We start from the raw sequence: 20,752 nt of genomic DNA, 5'->3' as shown, positions 1-20,752 counted from the left end.
CCACAGCTATAGGTAAACATCACTCCTTTGGTGATAATAGATCTATTTGCATTATCCACTGAGGTAAGACTTACCTTGGCCTTCTCAAATTGTTCCACATACACAATATTAGCTAAGATGACCAAATCCCAATACTGCAGGAATACATACTGCGCCAGACAATGTGTATACATAACAAATCCTCTGGTACCAAATAAGAGCACATATCACAAAGAAAACTATCGATTTTTAAATAAATGTGAGAGCAAGGAAACAATTACAGACAATTATCCACAACCTATCTACTCCCCTGTATTGATTGGCACTGCCTACATTAACAGACCAGTTGCATGTTCCATCATTGCATGTATTGATTGAGTCTGCCCCACAAACAACCCAGTTACGTGTTCTGGCCTTGAAGGTAATTAGCTCTCAAAGTGACTCACGTTGACTATACTATACCATACATACTTAATCCGTTCCAATTTAACACCATAGTAAGCAAGAAAGAAAACTTTGTGAAAATAAATAGAACAAGTGATGGTTGAATGAATGAATGAATGAATGAATTGAATAGAGTCTTTTGCTATACTGGTGGGTGGGTAAAATTTACATTTACTACATCCTGAGGGTTGTCCACAAAAATTGGGTGTTGGACATTGAAAGTACATGGTGCATGCGTGTGTGTGTGTGTGTGTGTGTGTGTGTGTGTGTGTGTGTGTGTGTGTGAAGGTAATATATTTGAATTGCATGATTTTTGTGCCCAGTTCTCTCATTTGTAAAATTATATAGCAAAAGCAAAACCAATGGTTTATGTATGCAAGGGTACAGACTAACATAGTAACAAGAGTATGATAATACATTCAGAACTTTTAACTTAACTTCTACGTTTGGTAGTCAGATTTCGCCAAGCGAACTGTTTCAACTACAATTTTCTAATGATTTCCATTGGTCTTATGAACTACCATCTCATAAATTTGGTAGTCTAGATATGATGTGTACTGTAGTGCCCTGGACTAGTACATGTAAATTCTGAGCCCTGTAATGCACAACTCAAGTGAAAAAATACACTGACCATAAACAACGCCAATGAAACAATGCATTACTTACCTAAAAACAAAGCATGTAAACTACTCAGCAGTTAATTTAAACAACAATACATTCATTAATGGTAAACAAAGTAGGTCAATACAAGATTAAGGAAACAAAAGACTCATTATTCTAACTGTCAACCTTTACAGAAATCCCCAGGTGACCTGCATAAGAATACTCTCTAAAATAGGAACAATGTCAATTACTAAAAAGTAATTATCTCTGTTTTAGCTTGCCCTGGTCAAATACACCCTGTAGCTAGCCATTGCAGAGAGTCTAATGCAGCAATTATCCCTGTTGTGGCTTCCATAGGCTGGCTCCTATGAGCTAGCCAATTCCAGAGAGTCTATGCAGCAATTATCCCTGTCCTTTTTTCAGAAAGTTGAATATTTTCTTTAAAAGCTGTGTTTCGATGAGGATTGAAATTCAGGTTTGAAAAAAAAGTTGTGAGGTAGAGTTATAGAAAGTTGGCTTAGAGCAAAACAATGGTTGGACCTAACCTTTAGGGCTCAGTCTACTGATAAGATATTGCAAGAACTTGGGATTGTATCCCGGGACTTTAAAGGTGTGCACTGGTCATTACAATTTGCATTTAGCGTACAGTGTACAGAATGGAGGGTTTCTTGGCAGTCCATTAGTCCTGGTATCACTATGGGGTGTTCATTTTACACACAACAATAACACATTGATTGTTGAATTTAATTACACCATGCTTTACTTCCTCCAGCTACTAGTACCATACACAAAAGACTGCATGTCAATTGGCTGCAAGACATGGTTTCAATACACAACACAGAGCACCAGATCTACTCAACACACCAAGGATACTCAGACTGACATTAATTGGCAATTTAACTTGAAAATGTCATTCACCAGAATATACTATCACGCTAATAGGGCAAGTCAGATAGCCAAGTCTCTGGACTATACTTTACAGGCCAGTATGTCAAGTCAGATAGCCAAGTCAGATATAGTCATGGTCTTTGGGCTATAGCCACTGGTACACAGACAAATGAATCATTTTTGTATGTTCTAAATAACATGTACATTTTTTATTCATTTATTCTGAGTAGTTGGAAAAGGTTGCTAAAAATGACAACTGTTACCTGTATAATTAGCAATATCATTAGTTATATTAAGCATAGTTATATAATGCTATTAAATCAGTTGGACACATGTGAGGCTTCACCACAATGTTTCGTTGATCACGCAAGGTAGAAACACTTCCCACAATGGCATCCATGCAACCTCTAATATTTCACAGGTATTTCATTTTATGGGTTTCCAGGTGTGACCCACGTAATCATTTTAACTTGTAAGTTGTAAACAGGTATTATTTATAGATTTTAAATCTTACAAGGTGTAACTCATTGCCCTTTCTTTTCTATTTTTAAAAAAAAGTCTTACATGAACATTGTCATAAACCAGTCACTTTTAAATCACCATTCAAGACATAAGGCATCTCACTGTCAAAGAGATATCACCAGAAGATAATTGTTATTTCTAGTTTTACAGGTGTTACTTAATAGGTTTTAAAATCATACCAGGTGTACCTCATGTAATTATTTCTAGTTTTACAGGTGTTACTTAATAGGTTTTAAAATCATACCAGGTGTACCTCATGTAATTATTTCTAGTTTTACAGGTGTTACTGAATACGTTGTAAAATCATACCAGGTGTGACCCATGTAATCATTTTAACTTACAGGTGATATTTCTTTTGTTTTTAAAGTCTTATGTGTGCATCCACAGTCACTTTTACAGCACCATCCAAGACTTGAGGCATATCTCTCTCAAAGAGGCGAGGTATCACAGAAGGAAAATCCGGTCTGGTTAAATTGCAAATATGTACCTGTAGGAGTTATTTATGATTTTAAGTCATACCAGGTCAGGTGTAACTCATGTAATTATTTCTAGTTTTATAGGTGTTATTTATATGTTTTAAACCATGTTTTACTTCCCCTCATAAAATTACTGAACTGGAATGATGTGCTGCATAAAACTCTTTTATAAAAGATAATACTATTTATTACTTGTTTGATCAGTATAAATTGAACAATGACAGAGATTACTTAAAGTCACACAACTTACTCGACTGTCGACAGTCGCTTGCGCCTTTTTTCCAACGTTTTATCTAAACTTAAGTCAATCCAGTGCAATACTACTATAATCACATACTAACTTAAGTCATCGCCACGCTCCAATCCAGTGCAATACTACTATATCAGTATACGATTACAGTAGTATTGCACCGGATCGGAGCGCGGCGACGACTTAAGTTAGTATGTGATTATGGTAGTATTGCACCGGTTTAGATAAAACATAGGAAAAAGGGGCGAGTGACTGTCAACAGTCTAACAACTTACATGTATCTTATTTAAAGTTTACAAACTTTTTACTCACATGACAAACTGAAATAAAACTGTTATATTAATGTTAAATTATGTGCATATCTTCTTTGACATTAAACTTGTCTTATGGTATTATTAGAATAGTTGATTGCATATATGAGAGATTGGTAGCAAAATGCCAGGTGTAGGGGAAAAGGAGGACAGAATCCCAAATGACTGGATTTCAGGTTAGATAATATGCTGAGTCCTATGCAGGTTAAATAATATGCTGAGTCCTATGCAGGTTAAATAATATGCTGAGTCCTATGCAGGTTAGATAATATGCTGAGTCCTATGCAGTGTGCCCTCTAATGACACCCAAATTTTGTTACCCTCTAATGATACCCAAATTGTGTAGTTGTGAGTCAAAATGAGAAAGCGTGTCATTGCTTATGAGTCACCACATACATGTAGTAAGAGATAGGGGAGCACCAAACTTTGGTGCGTCACTAGAAATCATGTGTGTCAGTGGCACATCAAATTGGCTTAGAGGGCACACTGGTCACCACATAGTAAGAGGTAGGGGAGCACCAAATTTTGGTGCGTCACTAGAAATTGTGTGCGTCAGTGGCTCATCAAAATGGCTTAGAGGGCACACTGGTCCTGTGTTATATTATACTATATTACAACATCAACTTGGGACTCTAACTAGAGCATTTACAACTATTGCAAAGGATTAACTATAAGACTCTATTAGTAATTCTCAAAATATCAACTATTTCAAAATATCAACTTACATGTAGAATAGGCCTAAGCATTGTACAAATCATATTGTGCTTGATGTTATTACATGTATACCATAATGTACAATGTAGCTTTTACAGGTACGGGAAGAAGAAGGAAAAGAAGAAGAAGATAGGGAATAGAACTTTAATTGACATTAAAAAGAGGAAGCCATAGTAAATGCTGGTAGTGGTAGTATAAACAATTAAAAGGCTATTAGTCAATATACCCACAAAAGAGAATGACACAATATACTTGATTTATACTATTGTGATTTTAGTCTGACATCCCTAGAGGTTATGGTTCAAGTATGCTGTGGGCTATTTCTAGATCTTCCACCTGTATTGTCCAAGATAGCCTTGCTGTACACCTGTCTGTAAGTGTTATATAATGGATTCAAACTGTGGTCATTATTTTACTTGCTTAAGCCATCCATTTAATGACTACTGGGGCATGTGTGACTCTCAGACTTGTCATATGGTCTTAGCAATTCAAGCCTACTGCAAGCCCTTGAGACATCTATTATGGCAGAGCTGAAAGCTGTTGTTATATTAAATACAATTGAGGTAATATCAGTGTGCCTGCTAAGCCATAGTCCTGATGCTATCCATGACTTCAAATCTCAAGATGTCTCTTCACCCATCTAGATCAATAAGAAATCATGAACCAAATTAAAAGTTGTTCATGTAATCTGCTAGTCTAGAATTCTAAACTGGTGCAGTGTTACGTTTGAAATACTTCATATAAATACCTAGTCTAGTCATGACATTTACAAAAGGTGTTAAATTGTGGTGATCTCCTGTGGTGAATGAAGTGCATGTCCATGTAATCCATCACAAACTGACAGGCTATCGTCACCTCACCTGTGACTCAAAGTATCAACAACAACAGACTGCATTTACTGATATGTAAATGTCCAACCACGACTCCACCTCCAGTCTGTTTAAACTAAAATCACGTGGGGACGCAACGATGCCAACTTGTTTATATGAACACGGTTGGGGGGGGGGGGGGGGGGAGCACAGATTTCTGTGTTTGAACAACCGTCATGACTAGACTGGTATTAGTAATGAAGTTTTTTAAAACGTAAAACTAATACTGTACCAGTCTAGAATTCTAGACTAGCAATCTGCGTAAACCTCAAGCTGTTAGTAACACTGAGTGTTAGAGTGATGTCATCCAGATACGAATATGTACCATACAATGTACTAAATGGATGGACATTATGTAAGTTACACTGACTTATCATTTATCAGAATTCTGTGATTGATTAAAAAACACATGATGTTAATGACTGTCTTTTTGGCTTTGGTTGAAATTTGAAATTTCATCTCCTGACCTCATTGAGCTAGATGTAGATATGAAGTGAGATCTTGAGATTTGATGCCACAGATAGCATCTAGACTAGCTATCTAATTCTAAGCCACTTCACTCTGCCACTTCAGTAACTGCTGACACACAGCAACTTCTGTGGCATACCAAATGTGATGTTCCATTATCCTTTAACACTACATGTATATGGTGACTCATGATATTTGCATTGACGTAAACACAGCCTCTTTTACAGCAACATCCAACATACCGCTGAGGGGTCTCGTTATTTTTTCAGTGTCGTGGAAGAAATTACATCTCTAGTTTGCGAGAATGGATATTTGCTGTTTTATAATTTTGACTAACAGTATAACTTTAAATAAAAACATTTGTCTCATAAGTTTATGACATACAAGATTTAGAGATTGTATCAATAATTGTGGAAACAAATAAGGACTTGGCTGGCGACACATACATATACATTTGTATAAACATACAATCTCTGCAACCTATAATTTTGAATCTCCATCTGATATTGGTAATATAAAGTATAACATGAACAATGCAAGGGGAGGGGGTTATATATATGACTTACATATATGTATTGAACATTGTACATTTTTTGTTTAAAACATTAAAAAAAAACAGCCCAAATCTAAACTATATTCACACCTCAATCATTTGGGTTTTCAAGAATTTAGATTCAAATATCGATAATTCCAATTAGAATTTTACACTGTGACTTCACTCATAGACACAATCAGTCTCTTTTATTTTCACTACTGAAAACAACTATTTGACATGTGATGAAATGAAATACTAAAAGTTCTTTGTTAAAAATAATCTGACACAGGCTGTGTTTGGTTGAATTAGTAGGTTCTTTCATAGACCCTATGTGTGTAGGTCTATAGTTATTTATGCATCACAATCAAGTGCTAATGATGTAAGTATACTTGAATTCATAATTGAATTACACCTTTGAACTTCAGTCAATATTAAAAACAAAAACAACCTTCACATGTCAGGCACGATTTTAGCTTTTACACCTAGTAGTAGTAATCAGATTTTCCTGAGTGAACTGTTTCAGTGATGATTTTCGATTGATTTAAATTGGTCTAACAGACTACCATCTTATAAATGTACATGCATGTACTCTAGATAAGAACTTGTTCAGTAAGCCATGTGCCCTGGACTACTAATTTCCAGCCCTTCACAAATCACACACACTAAATATATGCACAAGCCTATATACCTGTACGCACACATGTACACAACACACATCATGACAAAAAAGTTGATATTAAAACAATAAACATGTACATACTATATAGTGTCAATTGCAATTTACATGAATACCCATTGTAAATGTAATGTATGAATGTTTGGGTGGCATATGCATCACACAACATTGAACTGCACAGCTAGGTCAGCACATATGGTGCGGTGTGGTGTGATATGGTGTGTCGATTCTGTCTATGTCTATGTCTGCCTGTCTGACTGTGTCAGAGTATTTGTCTGTCTGTCTGTCTGTCTGTCTGTCTGTCTGTGTGTTATGAACATTTGATATCATTGTATTGATTATTTCATTAAAATCTTCATGTTTGAAATACTGTTTTATCTGTATTATCAGCAGAATTATTATATTAGGCTACCCTAGTATGTGCCTCTGAAATAACAACATTAACTTTTAACTGAACATTACATTGCTAAAGAAAACTCAACCACATCCTTGAAGTGGAAATCAAGGAAACGACCAAGAGGTCAATCACCTCACAAATTTTTGAAGTGGAGGTCAAAGTTATCAACACAAAGCCATTTTAGAATCCAATATGGATCTAAGGCATTCAATATTGTGTTGACTTCATAGGATAGTTTATACCCTTGAAAACAAGATTGTGAACCTTGTCATTGCATTTAATATAATTACTAAATCAATGAAAATATGGGTAATGACTCAATATTGACATAACTCAAATATTGATTTCCATTTTAAAAATCTGCAGTGACCCCTTTAGTTTTTCTTCTTGGTTTCATTGTACAATGGGTTCGCCTGAACAACAATGTCACATTACAATAAGGTAAAAATATATACAACTTGAACATGTTTGTGTGCAACAATTCTGTTTGTAATTGTATGTGACAGTGTATACATGGTACACTAATAACAAGAAATGTTGTATAGAGCTCTATAATGTGATGATCACTTTACTACATGTACATTATTTGAATAATTAATCAGTTTAATTTCAGGCATCGAGATGAGATTTTTGTTTCCATGGAAACTCACAATACCTTTATCAAGTCATTGAATTTTAACAGTGCATCTAAATTATTAAGGGTAGAACAAATTGTGGTAATTTTATTGTGAAGATCAGAACATGCCTCAGTCAGTGTCTGGGAATTCTGTTTACCTTCCAAGGTTATTGTATTTCACTGAATTGAAGTATTTCCGGACTCAGAGTCTAAATTATTTATCACAAGTATACTTGATTAAATAACTTAATCAGCTGTTATTGTACAGAGTGCATTGATACAAAATTGTACTTCATGAACTGATTACAGAACCACTGCAAACTACAATGCCAGAGCAAGGAAACAGTCTTTTTCTTTTCTTTTTTTTTGTAGTTGATATTAAATTTTATGAATTATTTTATCCTTCAATTCTGCTTTTGTATTTTAGGATATATTGTTCATGGTTCCAAGAATCAAAAGTGATGATAAAATAATTAAATACATGTGTAGTTACTTTTGAATGGTAACTGGAAATGATTGCAATGTTTGTGATCAGTCTACTAGGGACCTTCATCATCCATTTTTGACAGACCAAAACATTACATTCAATTCCAATACACTTCCCATCAATAATTCTACTTTTTATCAAACTTTACTTTACACATCTCAACTTAAATTTTGTTGTACACTATATCAGTTTTAAATCAATTACTTATAAATACATATACCAAATTTTAATATCTACATTTATTTATTTATTTGTGGTGTATTTCCTTGTACGAAGTGATCAGAGTGAAATTCTCCATTGTAAAAAGAAACAGGACTATTAAAGTGGCCATATGGATGGGGATTTGGGATTTTTAATTTATAGAACAATTTTATCATGGTTTCCTACTTGGAAAATCGATGTGAAGCAACATAGACCAAGACTGTGTTTGTAACTCAATACATGTACATCCATCACAAAATGCTTTCAAATGTGTAAAAAGTTTGTTATTGTATGTACGTACTATAACAAACATTTTACACATTTATTTAATCTTTTGCCATTTATTGAGATACAAACAAGGACTTATATGTTGTATCACATTGAATTTTCACATAGGTAGCCATGAGAAAAATGTTTTATAAATTAAAAATTAAAATACCAAATCCTCATCCATATGGCAAATTTTTTGCTTTCATATGCCAAAGTTTTTGAGAGATTTTGCATGGACAACTTTCATTTTCCGGGAAATTGGTTTGCAGGACACATTCTACCAGTAATTCATTGTTATAATATATTATTTTATTGTGTACACTACAAATTCTTCATTCAGCCTCCACTGGTTCACATGTTTATTTATTAAAAATTCCAGCCAGCCTTGACAGTCTCCCAGCAAGGGTTGATGACTGTAGTATTTGACCTTGTTCAGTGTAGAGCAAATATCAATAAATAACATTTCTCACTAAGTCTGCCAAGTTTTTCTGGAATTTAATATTTAAATATGAGGTTTTTAATTTGATAACAGTTCCTGCACATAAACTTAGGATAATTCCAATTTGGTTGAAATTGACAAATTTACATTAACAAAAATTCCTTGTTGCTGTTTTTCTTGTTCGCATATTTAAAATAAAACCTAGGCCGAAATAATATGTAAGTTTATTTATTTTAATAAAATCTATATTATTTGTTAATAACACTATAAAAGGGGATTAAAATTCCAACTAATAAATTCTTTATTCAATATTACATGTGGTGAAAAATAGTTTTGGGTTAAAGTCATCAAGAATTGGTTCACTTGAATGAAGTGTACACATTTTAGAATTGGACAGTCCTCGATAAGTTGGAAATCAATTCTGACATTTCCCTAAGGAAAATGGTAAAAGGGGCGTTGTCAGAATCGACTGCCGATCGCGATCAACTTACTGTCTGCAAGCACTAGTTTCTAGATTACTTTCTTTAAAATGTGTAAATTGACAAAATTGTTAAAAATACAAAAATAACAACAAATTTCAAATTGTTTTATATGTTGAATTACTATGATAACCGACAAAGTCGAAGGCTTGTTTCCAGTGGGGTTCTGCAATCACCAATGGCTTTACTATACTGGGACTCAGTGGAGCTCAACAAGTGCGTTGTCCGTTTGACTACGTGAATTAATTTGATTTCTAAAAATACCATTTGCGATCATATCACCCTTTGCCCAGCAGACAAATCCCCGCCATTCCGTTGACATATTTACCCGTTGTGTTGTTGACAATGTTAGCTATTGTCATCATATCCGTCTGCGGTTGTACTTAGCTATGTTTGGAAATGGTCTCGTGAAAGGACCGGCGACGGTATTGTACCGAGTCACTGTGTACTGATCAAACTGTACCAGACAATCACACATACTTGCAACATTTCTAATGACAACATTATCTATTGTTATGACAGAAAAATTAAACGTACTTACATGAAATGGTTACATTCACCGATTCCACACTGCTCTCGTCTGTATATCGCTGTGTTGTTTAGTGCGTGGTGCGTTGTTGTAGAGTGAGGTAATGTGTGTGAGATCAGGTTTACGTTCCACGGTGTTGATTTTGGGTTGAATTCACACACGACAGACTGGGTTCTGTTTGTCTGAAATCATCAGACCATCAACATGTCACGAGTAATTGACGGTCATCACTTCCTACTTCTTAAACCAATGACAGAGTTCCGTGATGGATGTAATATTAGAGTCCAATGACCATAACAATTAGTCAAATACCACAAAAATCACTTGTAGTGTAGAAAGAACCACACTGGTTTCACTTCTAAATTTGTAAACAACAACTGTGAGTGTGAGCTACGACCGGCCAAAGCTGTACAGCAGATTATTGCGAAGACGATGTTTCGAAAATAGCTTTCTCCAATTTGAGTTGAATTCGAGGAACATACAATACGTTTCACTCACCAACACTTAATTAGATCCGTACACGCCCAACACAGCCGGAAATTGAGTCATTTCATTGGGATTCCCTTCCCGATCTTGCCATATTTTCACAAATGCACCAGATGTGAACACTATAAATGTGGGAACGACCATTGCATCAAAAGGGATGGTTATCTTCAAAAGCGTATTGCTTAGGTCATTATCAATATAATGAAGGAATTGAATTCTTTCTATCTATTCAGGATGAGTTATTTTTACTTTTCATCAAAAATCATGATCAAGAAATCGTTTGCATCGGACAAAAATGACGGTTACCGTTTGATCAGCATGATAATCTAGTGATATGTTCACGTTTAGGTCGCAAATTAATGGTGTGGTCCACAAGAAAAAGAAAGTCAGGATGGTCGCTTGGTGGCGCACTAGTCTAGTGTGACTTTGCACACTTTGCAGTACATCATCAAACAACAAGTGGTTATATTTTTCCATGGATCTGAGTAGTTATATATTTTTTGTCAATTTTTTTGAATTTTTGTGTATTTCACACATCATTTACATATTATTCCCCAAGATTAGTTAATCCAGAAAAAATATGAGTGACCAAAAAGATGTGACTTGAAGTGACAAAACCACTACCCGCGGTAGGTCACAATGACAAGTATTTCCGAAGAAAAACGTTGGAGAATAATATAGATATACATTCTCAAGCATAATTTATGAAAATGCAGGGGAAATGATGGCGATTTTGAACGATTAAACAGATTTGCTTGTCACAATATATACTGCTTCTGATGATGGTCAATCACAGAAGTTTGTTCAGATTTTCATATTTTATAAAAAATTGTGAATCAAAATGACACTACACAGGTGTCGCTAGATGTACTGATATACACTAAAACATTTTTGGGTAGACCCAAGAATGTTTTGTGACATAATTTTGGTATTTTTGGAGAAATACATGTTGATGTGTCAAATCGTCCACACATCAACACATACTATTTTCAGCTGAGAATTTCACATTAGCTATTAAACTATTTGTGTGTGCAGAATAATTATAAAACTTTACCTGTAAATACTTTGATGAATATAGAACATGTGTTGTAAATTCATTAGGACAGGTGACGTCAAATTTTATGATATAAAAACCCGTACACAGTGACGTATTCACTGAATCGAATCCATATTTTGAATGAGAGTTGTCTACGTACAAACGACAGAGGGTGCTATGACATATTTTGAATCGATTGTCATATTGAATTGACGTCACACACCCTGGGAATATGAGGGTCTATATATATAATTCGGCTCGGAGGGATACGGCCAACATGAGGGGAATCATCGTCCTCGAGAACGTAGCACTCATTCGGAATACAGGGAGATTATGTATAGGATAATGCGACTCGTGTCGTGCAATCGTTGAGATACTGACCGACACGTCGGTCAGTATCTCAACGATTGCACGACACGAGTCGCATTATCCGGCTTACAACACGTCAACATCACCTGGTGCAAATATTAACCAATCGGGAACGACGTAGCGCTTGTGAGTCGGACAATTAACGACCTTAATATGCACACATGTATTCAGTTAATTTTATTGGTTTAGAGTTGTCACGTGCAAGACATGCACAGATGTTAATACACTGCAGATTTCCATGTGCCACGTCATTCACTTCACTGTCTTCGAGGAGGAAAGAGGTCAGACAACGACATAGAGTTATACAAAACTCAAAATACTTTCCAAGAAGAAGCTGCAATGCAACAAGATGCCAACGAGGATGACTGGCTCTTTCAGGATTTCGACGAACTTCTCGAAAAGTTCCAAGAGCGGCATTTGAAGAAACTGCCAGGTTTATCCAGGTCCGTCCCGCTCGCTCATACCGAGCCGACACCCTCTAATGCATTAAATAGCAGCTCATTTTCGGAAAAACAGGACACCGAAGCTGTGCCGTCAGATCCTACAAGGTACGCTGGTAGTCATACTTAATTGAATAAGAAATGTCAAACCAACATTGAACCAAGTATATGTAATACGTAGCCTGTAAAACTGATACTGCACACGAACTACTAAAATAACTGAATAATGACAGTACCGGACAACCTACTGCTAAATGTCAAATTGCATGTCAAACTATTATAATTTAATGTATTCACTACATTTGTATACCCTTCACGGAATCGAAAACTGAAGTTCTGTAATGTTAATATATTTCATTAAAATGGCTATATTCTCTGTACTTTTACAGCGTACCAGCATGGAGCAGCAGTTTGAGGTGAGCAAGGGGCTTCATAATTCAACGAAAGACTTCAAAAAATACCTAAGACCTCGCACACCAAAAACAGCAGTCAAACAAAGCGTGACATCGAGGTAGAAAGTGCGAGTGGGGGAAATGAAACCGAACAAGAAAGTCAAGTCAATTACGTACAGGTTGAAGCTGTAATACCAGAAAATGGAAGTTTTTCTTTCAAAATAACGAAAAAATGATCATGTAATTAGTAATTCAACAGTATTAAAGTCGCATGACATGCACCTGTCATAATATATTCGTTTGTTTGTACTTTTTTCAGTACACGTGTTTGCTCTAGTGCAGGGCAATATCTAGATATTGCCCCCGGCCGGGGCATTATCTAGATATTGCCCTCCCCTGGAGTAAAATTTGCATGAAATGGATGCTATATTATATAGAATGCCCCTCGAGAACAAAGGAAGTAGACGTGTGTAGTTTTGTAAATATAATTATTGTACAATACTGTGTAAAAATGAGAAAATTCAGATTTATTTAGTTTACAGTCTCAAATTATATTGTTATTTGGAGATGACACTTAAGCAAGTGTCACTGCCAGGTATTTCAGTGATGTACTGAATATTTTCAGAACAAAGTTGTTGTGTACACGGCTTAATAATTAAATAAATGAAAAATATTAGACAAAGGGAACATGTACATGGGGTACGGGTGAGTGAGACTGGTCGATGTAAACACTCTGTGGTCCATGTGGGTGTGCATCCAGCTATACACGCGTGTGCATGCCGTTATATATTCTCTCTCTCTCTCTCTCTCTCTCTCTCTCTCTCTCTCTCTCTCTCTCTCTCTCTCTCTCTCTCTCTCTCTCTCTCTCTCTCTCTCTCTCTCTCTCTCTCTCTCTCTCTCTCTCTCTCTCATATAAATTTATATGGACTTAATGTTAGTCTCGGCGTTGTCTGGCCTCACCGTTGATGGCTCACTTCATGACGGAGAGATATTTGGCCCGGTGGCTGATATGAAGTCAGTCTGGGTAAGCAAGATACAGAAAAACACCGGAAAGATATTTGACTTCCTCATGTCTCCACCCCCACACACGAAATGGTCAACCTGTGTCACGTGATTGCAGGAGAACATGGCACTTTGAGCGATCATACAGAGTAGGCATTCTCTAACTAAACTCAGAGGACGTCGGCAATCCGAAGTTCGAAAGCAGTTTACAAGTCTATTATTTTATATCCGTTCATTCATTTTTTAATACCAGGAATGAAACTGAGACATTTTTTAGTACAGGCAAATGCTCTTTTTATAGACACAAATTTTTATGTATTTTATTATACTTCAAAGCTAAATAAGTAAATAAAATAAAGAAAAACAAACAAACACAAATAAATAAATAAATAAATAAATAAATAAATAAATAAATAAATAAATAAATAAATAGAGATAAATATTACATAAAAAATGAATAATTAATTAACTAATTAAAGGCCGAGTCTGCTGATAGGCACTAGGGCCGGGCGCAGGTCACGAGACACTCCGTTAATTAAAATACAATTCTTACTACTCAATGAACATTTCACTGCGATCTTTCAGTCCACCTTATCCTACACACACTCCTGTACAAAGTTTGCCCTCTTCGGTTTCTGGACGGCCCGCGCTCTGCTGGATAGCTGACAGTTTTGTGTTATTCCACAGACAAGTAAGAAGGTGTCTTTACTTGTCTGTGCGGTTATTCATAGACACAATCAATGATCGCATGACATTCTGCGTAAATTGGAATTGAAGTACTTTCTGTACCCGGATATCTGCATCAGAGATGCGATGTACGTACTCACTTCCAATTTACAGTACTGTTACGTTCTGAAAGCACAAGCATATTAGTGTTGAACATGTGTGTGATTGACTCAACTTTTTCTCCGACGCCATTTGTGTACGGACGTTTGCCCTGAAGGCAGATACACTTCCGGGTTGTGTCAGTTAAGCTGTTTAGCTCCGCCCCTTACTGTCCCTGCATAGTAACACTAAACAAGAAAGACGCGCTGACGAGAGACACCAAGTTGACGGGATCGACGGCAGATTACCCCCGTACAATAAGTTACCTACGTGTCGGAAGAGCTTCATCAGCTCCCTCAGAGGAGGAACGTCCCAGTTGAAATAGGACAAGAACTTTGCAGACTTCTACTACTTGAAATACAGGTACGTTTTCAACGAAGTCAGGTGAATTGTCATGATACGTGTTGTGTGGCTAGTGATAGACGATAGCCATGCACGGAAGCCGAGTGGACCAGTTTGTTGCGGTGTTGTATCGCTCACTCGATAAGCAATTCAAGAAAGAGTGTCACATTGTAATATTCACTTCATTCCATGTTCATTTAATTTGAAACTTAACCCATAAAGTTGACACAAGTTTTAGCAGGATTATTTTATGATCGGCTCAACCAGGACTTTGGGTTATGTCTGTGTTTGCATACCATAGTCACCCTCCTTATCAAGTTTCTAAAGTACGACCCAAGAGTAACTTGCATACAAAGTGACAAATTTAAATAAATGAAAAAAATCTCAAAACAGCATTGAATATGAATATATATATGTAACCCACAATGACGGTTCGTTAGGGTACAGACCAAAGTAAAGACATTTACATAAGCCTGGTGGAGAACCAATATGGTCCTAGTGGAGCGCACACTGTTGTTTATTTCATGCACAGTTAGTTAAGTTTGTGGTTGATTGTGCATCTGTTAAAAGAACTCTTTAATGGTGGCATGGTGACGAATGCCACATTGGTAGGTGTTCAAGTGAAATGAACAACACAACAAAGGAGAAATCCGGTCATAAAAATAACTTGTACATTTCTTTTAACAACATATATAGTTACAATGTACAATGTAATAAAAATCATTTATGACAAGAATCATTGATACTGAAAGAGACACTTTGTCTGGAGTAGAATTCTTTTCTTCAACAATAAGAACATTTAGATAATTTAAATATATGTAAATAATGTAATAACTGTAAATATCCTGGCAATCTGAAATGTATTTATCCAGGTGTTGAGATGTAAAGATGGTAAACAATTAAAACAAAAGGAAATACACACTCAATTAAAGTAAACAAAAGATACTTACAAAGTCAGTCTTGTCCAAATATTTAGTATGCTTATGTGTCTTAGTGATGGCTTATTAACTTCAATAGCTTTAGTCAGCTGAGTTGAATTTTAAACACAAAATGTTGAATTTTATTCTGTTTGTGTCAGGACACCCATGTATATGTGTTATAGTACAGAATCCATTATACATTAATTTCACCCATACATGCTGACATGCATGTAGTAACAATCAATACATATTGAAAACATGTGTTTCATTTATGGGTTTTCACAAAATGTCAAGACAGTTTAATTTGTACATTGTCGTAAACCACAGCCTCTTTTATGGCATCGTCCAAAACATGCTCGTTATTTCGCAGTGTCACAGAAGAAATATCAGCTCTGGTGTGCAAGAATGAATTTGTATCACCGATGACACTGAAGTATTGTGTCTTTGATGACCATAGTCGTTGGTGTTCACTAATTTCAACATTTGACATTGAAAATGAAACATTGATGCATTATGCATTTATTATAGTTACATGTGTATCAAATATACACAGTCACTGTGTTGGATTCTAATATGTTATGTAATCACAATCATACAATGATTGGGATATCAAAAGTGAGTACTATAGATTCTTTAGATAGACTAATACATGTACTATAGATTAAAATACATTGTTGACAAACCGATAGGTATATGGATGGATAGATACATACACATATAGCTGGATATACTGACAGACAGACAGACAGACAGACAGACAGACAGACAGACAGACAGACAGACAGACAAAAAATAGATAAGCAGCCTGACAGATAGACTGACACTGACAAACAGACAAAGACAGAGACAGACAGACAAAAATAGATAAGCTGACAGAGACAGAGAGACAGACAGACAGACAATCAAACAGACAAAATATAGACAAGCAGGCTGACAGACAGATGAATGGATGGATACAGTAGATACACAATGACATCAGATCTATATTAATATTGACATTTCTATAGAGAGAACAGTGCTCAACAATGCAATATAGAACATTGTAATTTGTAGACTAGCTTTTGAGTTATGGTTTAGGACCTCCTTGGCCAAGTCTCTCTCTCTCTGTCTCTGTCTCTCCCCCCCTCTCTGTCTGTCTGTCTGTCTCTCTCTCTCTCTCGCTCACTCTCTCTCTCTCTATATATATATATATTTAATGCAAAAGAATAAGGATGTTATAATAAGTCTATAATGCTCTGATACTAATATTGCATTGACAACTGTTCTCTACAGCCAGACACTTATACTTTTACATGTATATATATATATATATATATATATATATATATATATATACATATATATATATATGTGTTTACATTTGCATTTATATGCATATTCATATTCATATTAAAGAAAGGGTGGTAGGGAGGGGAGAATGTGTTTGTACCCAGAATTCATGTCAAATACTATACAGAGGAAGGAGATGGTATGACCTCTAGACTACTGTAGGGTTTAGTTGATTGCCATGTCTATAGTTTTAGTCAATTTTATGGTCTGTTGAAACACTTTGATACAATGAAGGTACACTCATTATCTCTTTGTGAATAGAGTTGCTATGGTGATGACCCAGACTTTAAGGCCACAGTCTGAAGGTTAAAGGTTAAACTAATATGGGGTTTCAAGACTGCATATAATGTCAACATTTCACCTTGATACAATGTAGATTTCATACCATATATGTTAGTACAATTCACTTTGCTACGATTTCAAAATTCATTCCATCATAATGATATGTTACATACTAGTACATGTACATTTCACTTTGTTACAATGTAGATTTCATACCATATATTGTAATACATGTATACTAGTACATTTCACTTTGATGCATTACGTAGTTTTCATGCCATACATTGTAATACATTTATGCTAGTACATTTCACTTTGCTACAATGTAGATTTCATACCACACATTATTGTAATACATGTATACTAGTACATTTCACTTTGCTACAATGTAGTTGTCATGCCATACATTGTAATACATTTATACTAGTACATTTCACTTTGCTACAATGTAGTTGTCATGCCATACATTGTAATACGTGTATACTAGTACATTTCACTTTGCTACAATGTAGTTGTCATACCATACATTGTAATACATGTATACTAGTACATTTCACTTTGCTACAATGTAGATTTCACACCATACATTGTAATACATGTACATGTATACTAGTACATTTCACTTTGCTACAATGTAGATTTCATACCATACATTGTAATACATGTATACTAGTACATTTCACTTTGTTACAATGTAGATTTCATACCATACATTGTAATACATGTATACTAGTACATTTCACTTTGTTACAATGTAGATTTCATACCATACATTGTAATACATGTATACTAGTACATTTCACTTTGATACAATGTAGATTTCATACCATACATTGTAATACATGTATACTAGTACATTTCACTTTGCTAAAATGTAGTTTTCAACCATAATGTGTTACAAATATATTACATTTTGCTGCAATGTAGATTTCAGTTCATTATATGTTACATGTACATTTCACTTTGCTACAAATAGATGTAACATGTTTTGTTAATCACCTTCATTAGATGCAGTAATGAGTATTGTTTATTTCTCTTATAATTCTATTAATAGTATTATAATTATACATGTACATAATTCTCTACATGTACATGTTGCAGATTAGTATATATTAGTATATCATTAAGTGTTTATAGTGTTTTTCCAATAGATTGGGAATCCCAGTAACAGAAATGGGGAAAGGGGTAAAAATGTCAGTGTTGATCCCCATAGAGTCTATGGTAATTTTATTTTGGAACCCAGGTAAAATGACATGGGAATCCAGGTAGATTTTTACCCACATGTACTTACTGCCCTTAGCAAAAACACTGGTTTAATATAAAGTCAAATTTTATTTCACGGCTTTATTTGACAAATCTCTAGGCAATGAAATGATCAGGAATGTTTTATGATACAGACTAGATGTCTTTTTTTGAAAATTGGTAAATATCAATGATATCCAACTTCTGACATTATTTCTCAGACTGGAATTGCTAAAAGTTAGTTAATAAATAAAACAGATGTATCAAAGTGTTACTGAAATACCAATTTTTTAAATTCTTCTAAAGTTTGGTTGATATTACTTAAACTTATACATGTATAATAAAATTTTAGTGAGAAGCAAAACTTTATCAACACAGTAGAATTGGTAAGATACTAATGTAAGCCCAGAAAGACTTAGAAACCTTGAAAGTGGTGTTCTTAAGGGATGATCACACAATGTCATACAACAAGCGAACTTTGTTGTTTAAGGGGTCTGGTGTTAATGCAATTGCTGAACTTCATTTTTCAACTTCTAAACAAGTTTCAAAGTGTCCTAAATGAACAATGTTTATTTATTGAGCTTGTGCGACATTGTGCAATTGTCCCTAAGAAAACAGATTTGTACACCCAAATTCTACATTGCCATTTTTTATATCATTTATAAAGTTCTGATGATCCAGGTTTCCACCAATTCTTAGATTATGATATGATTCAATAAGTTTATAAATTAGTAATTTGGATAAATCAGATATATTTCAAATACAGTATATACAAATGTAACCACTGAAGACCACAACACAATAGACTACATCGTTTAAAAGAAACTTTTGTAAACGACAGAAAGAAAGTGAGATACCAGTCTAACCATACAATACCTGTAGGATAGAATAATGCACCGTGAGTGACTGTCCTGTCTGACCCTTGACCTTCTCACAATTGCTTTTACTTCACCTCTCTGAACTAAGTACACTATAATGTGTGTTTATCATTGACAACGGTTGCTATGGGGTGTGGTGTTTTTCTCCACAATACTTGCTGGTCTAAAGAGATGAGACACAAAGGTTTATGACATACCGTAATGTGTAGTTAACACTTCATGTATATAGCACATTATGAATATCTCCATTAACAATGGATTTAGATTTACATGTTTATGTATATGTACATTGTATATGTATGAAGTAAAACTGTACATTAGGCTCTAGCCAAGTAACTTTTCACATCTACATGTACATTGTCCTGGATCTAAATAAATGATTACTTATATAGGTATGTCAGGGCATATTTCTTAATCTTACTTAAGATACAATGTGTCTTGCCAATGTCTTTCAGCCAGCACAAATGATGATTGATGGCAGAATGCCACATTAATGTATCTAGTCTAGTTCTTATACCGTATCATTACCATTCACACCTCTACTCAGTTAGTTAGAAACAGTTAGTTTAGTTATAGAAACCACGTTGGCATCCAGACTACGAAGTATCTTACAGTCTACAACTAACATCATACATAGAATGTTATCATTTTACTAAATATACATGCACTGCAGTACTGCGGTAGGCAGTAAAATCTAAACAGGTTCCCCAGTCTTTGCACCACTGGATTACCTACCTGTGTTTTTGTCATGAGTGTACATTAAGTAAATCAACTAGTAACTGTCGTTTCCCTATCTGAATTCACTAGATAAGTGTCATTACTTCAATTATGGTCGATACATTACCACCTGTTTGAATTCCATCACATTTGTGAAGCTACAAAGAAACCAGAGATACGACACTTTTCATAAATTTAATAAAATAATTCTGTAATGAAAGTAAAATCGATGGCAATTTTTTCTGCAACTGATATAATATTGACTGTAATTGTTGCAGACAATACAATTTCCGTGTAGTGCTGGTAGTCTTTTGTAAGCAAAACTCAATAAAACCATTA

The 20,752-nt window shown here is 35.0% G+C and overlaps 2 protein-coding genes across 5 annotated transcripts in view; one reads left to right on the top strand and one right to left on the bottom strand.

Annotated features, from left to right (window-relative positions):
• The window catches only part of LOC144448282 (ras association domain-containing protein 8-like), a 31,499-nt gene extending 20,787 nt beyond the window's left edge, over positions 1 to 10,712 (bottom strand). For 2 of the 3 annotated variants that reach the window (XM_078138468.1, XM_078138469.1), the window contains exon 1: positions 10,166 to 10,712. The gene's annotated coding sequence lies outside the window, so the exon portion shown is untranslated. Of the gene's footprint in view, positions 1 to 10,161 lie in introns of all 3 variants that reach the window. The other variant, XM_078138470.1, reaches the window with a different exon arrangement.
• Positions 10,713 to 14,891: 4,179 nt separating this feature from the next.
• The window catches only part of LOC144447997 (prelamin-A/C-like), a 36,282-nt gene continuing 30,421 nt past the window's right edge, over positions 14,892 to 20,752 (top strand). For both annotated transcript variants that reach the window (XM_078138139.1, XM_078138138.1), the window contains exon 1: positions 14,892 to 15,066. The gene's annotated coding sequence lies outside the window, so the exon portion shown is untranslated. The remainder of the gene's footprint in view (positions 15,067 to 20,752) is intronic.

The sequence above is a fragment of the Glandiceps talaboti genome, chromosome 17, assembly GCF_964340395.1.
Source record: "Glandiceps talaboti chromosome 17, keGlaTala1.1, whole genome shotgun sequence".
NCBI lineage: Eukaryota > Metazoa > Hemichordata > Enteropneusta > Spengelidae > Glandiceps > Glandiceps talaboti.
The sequence above is the reverse complement of the archived record's forward strand: the minus strand, read 5'-3'. Positions and strand labels throughout refer to the sequence as shown.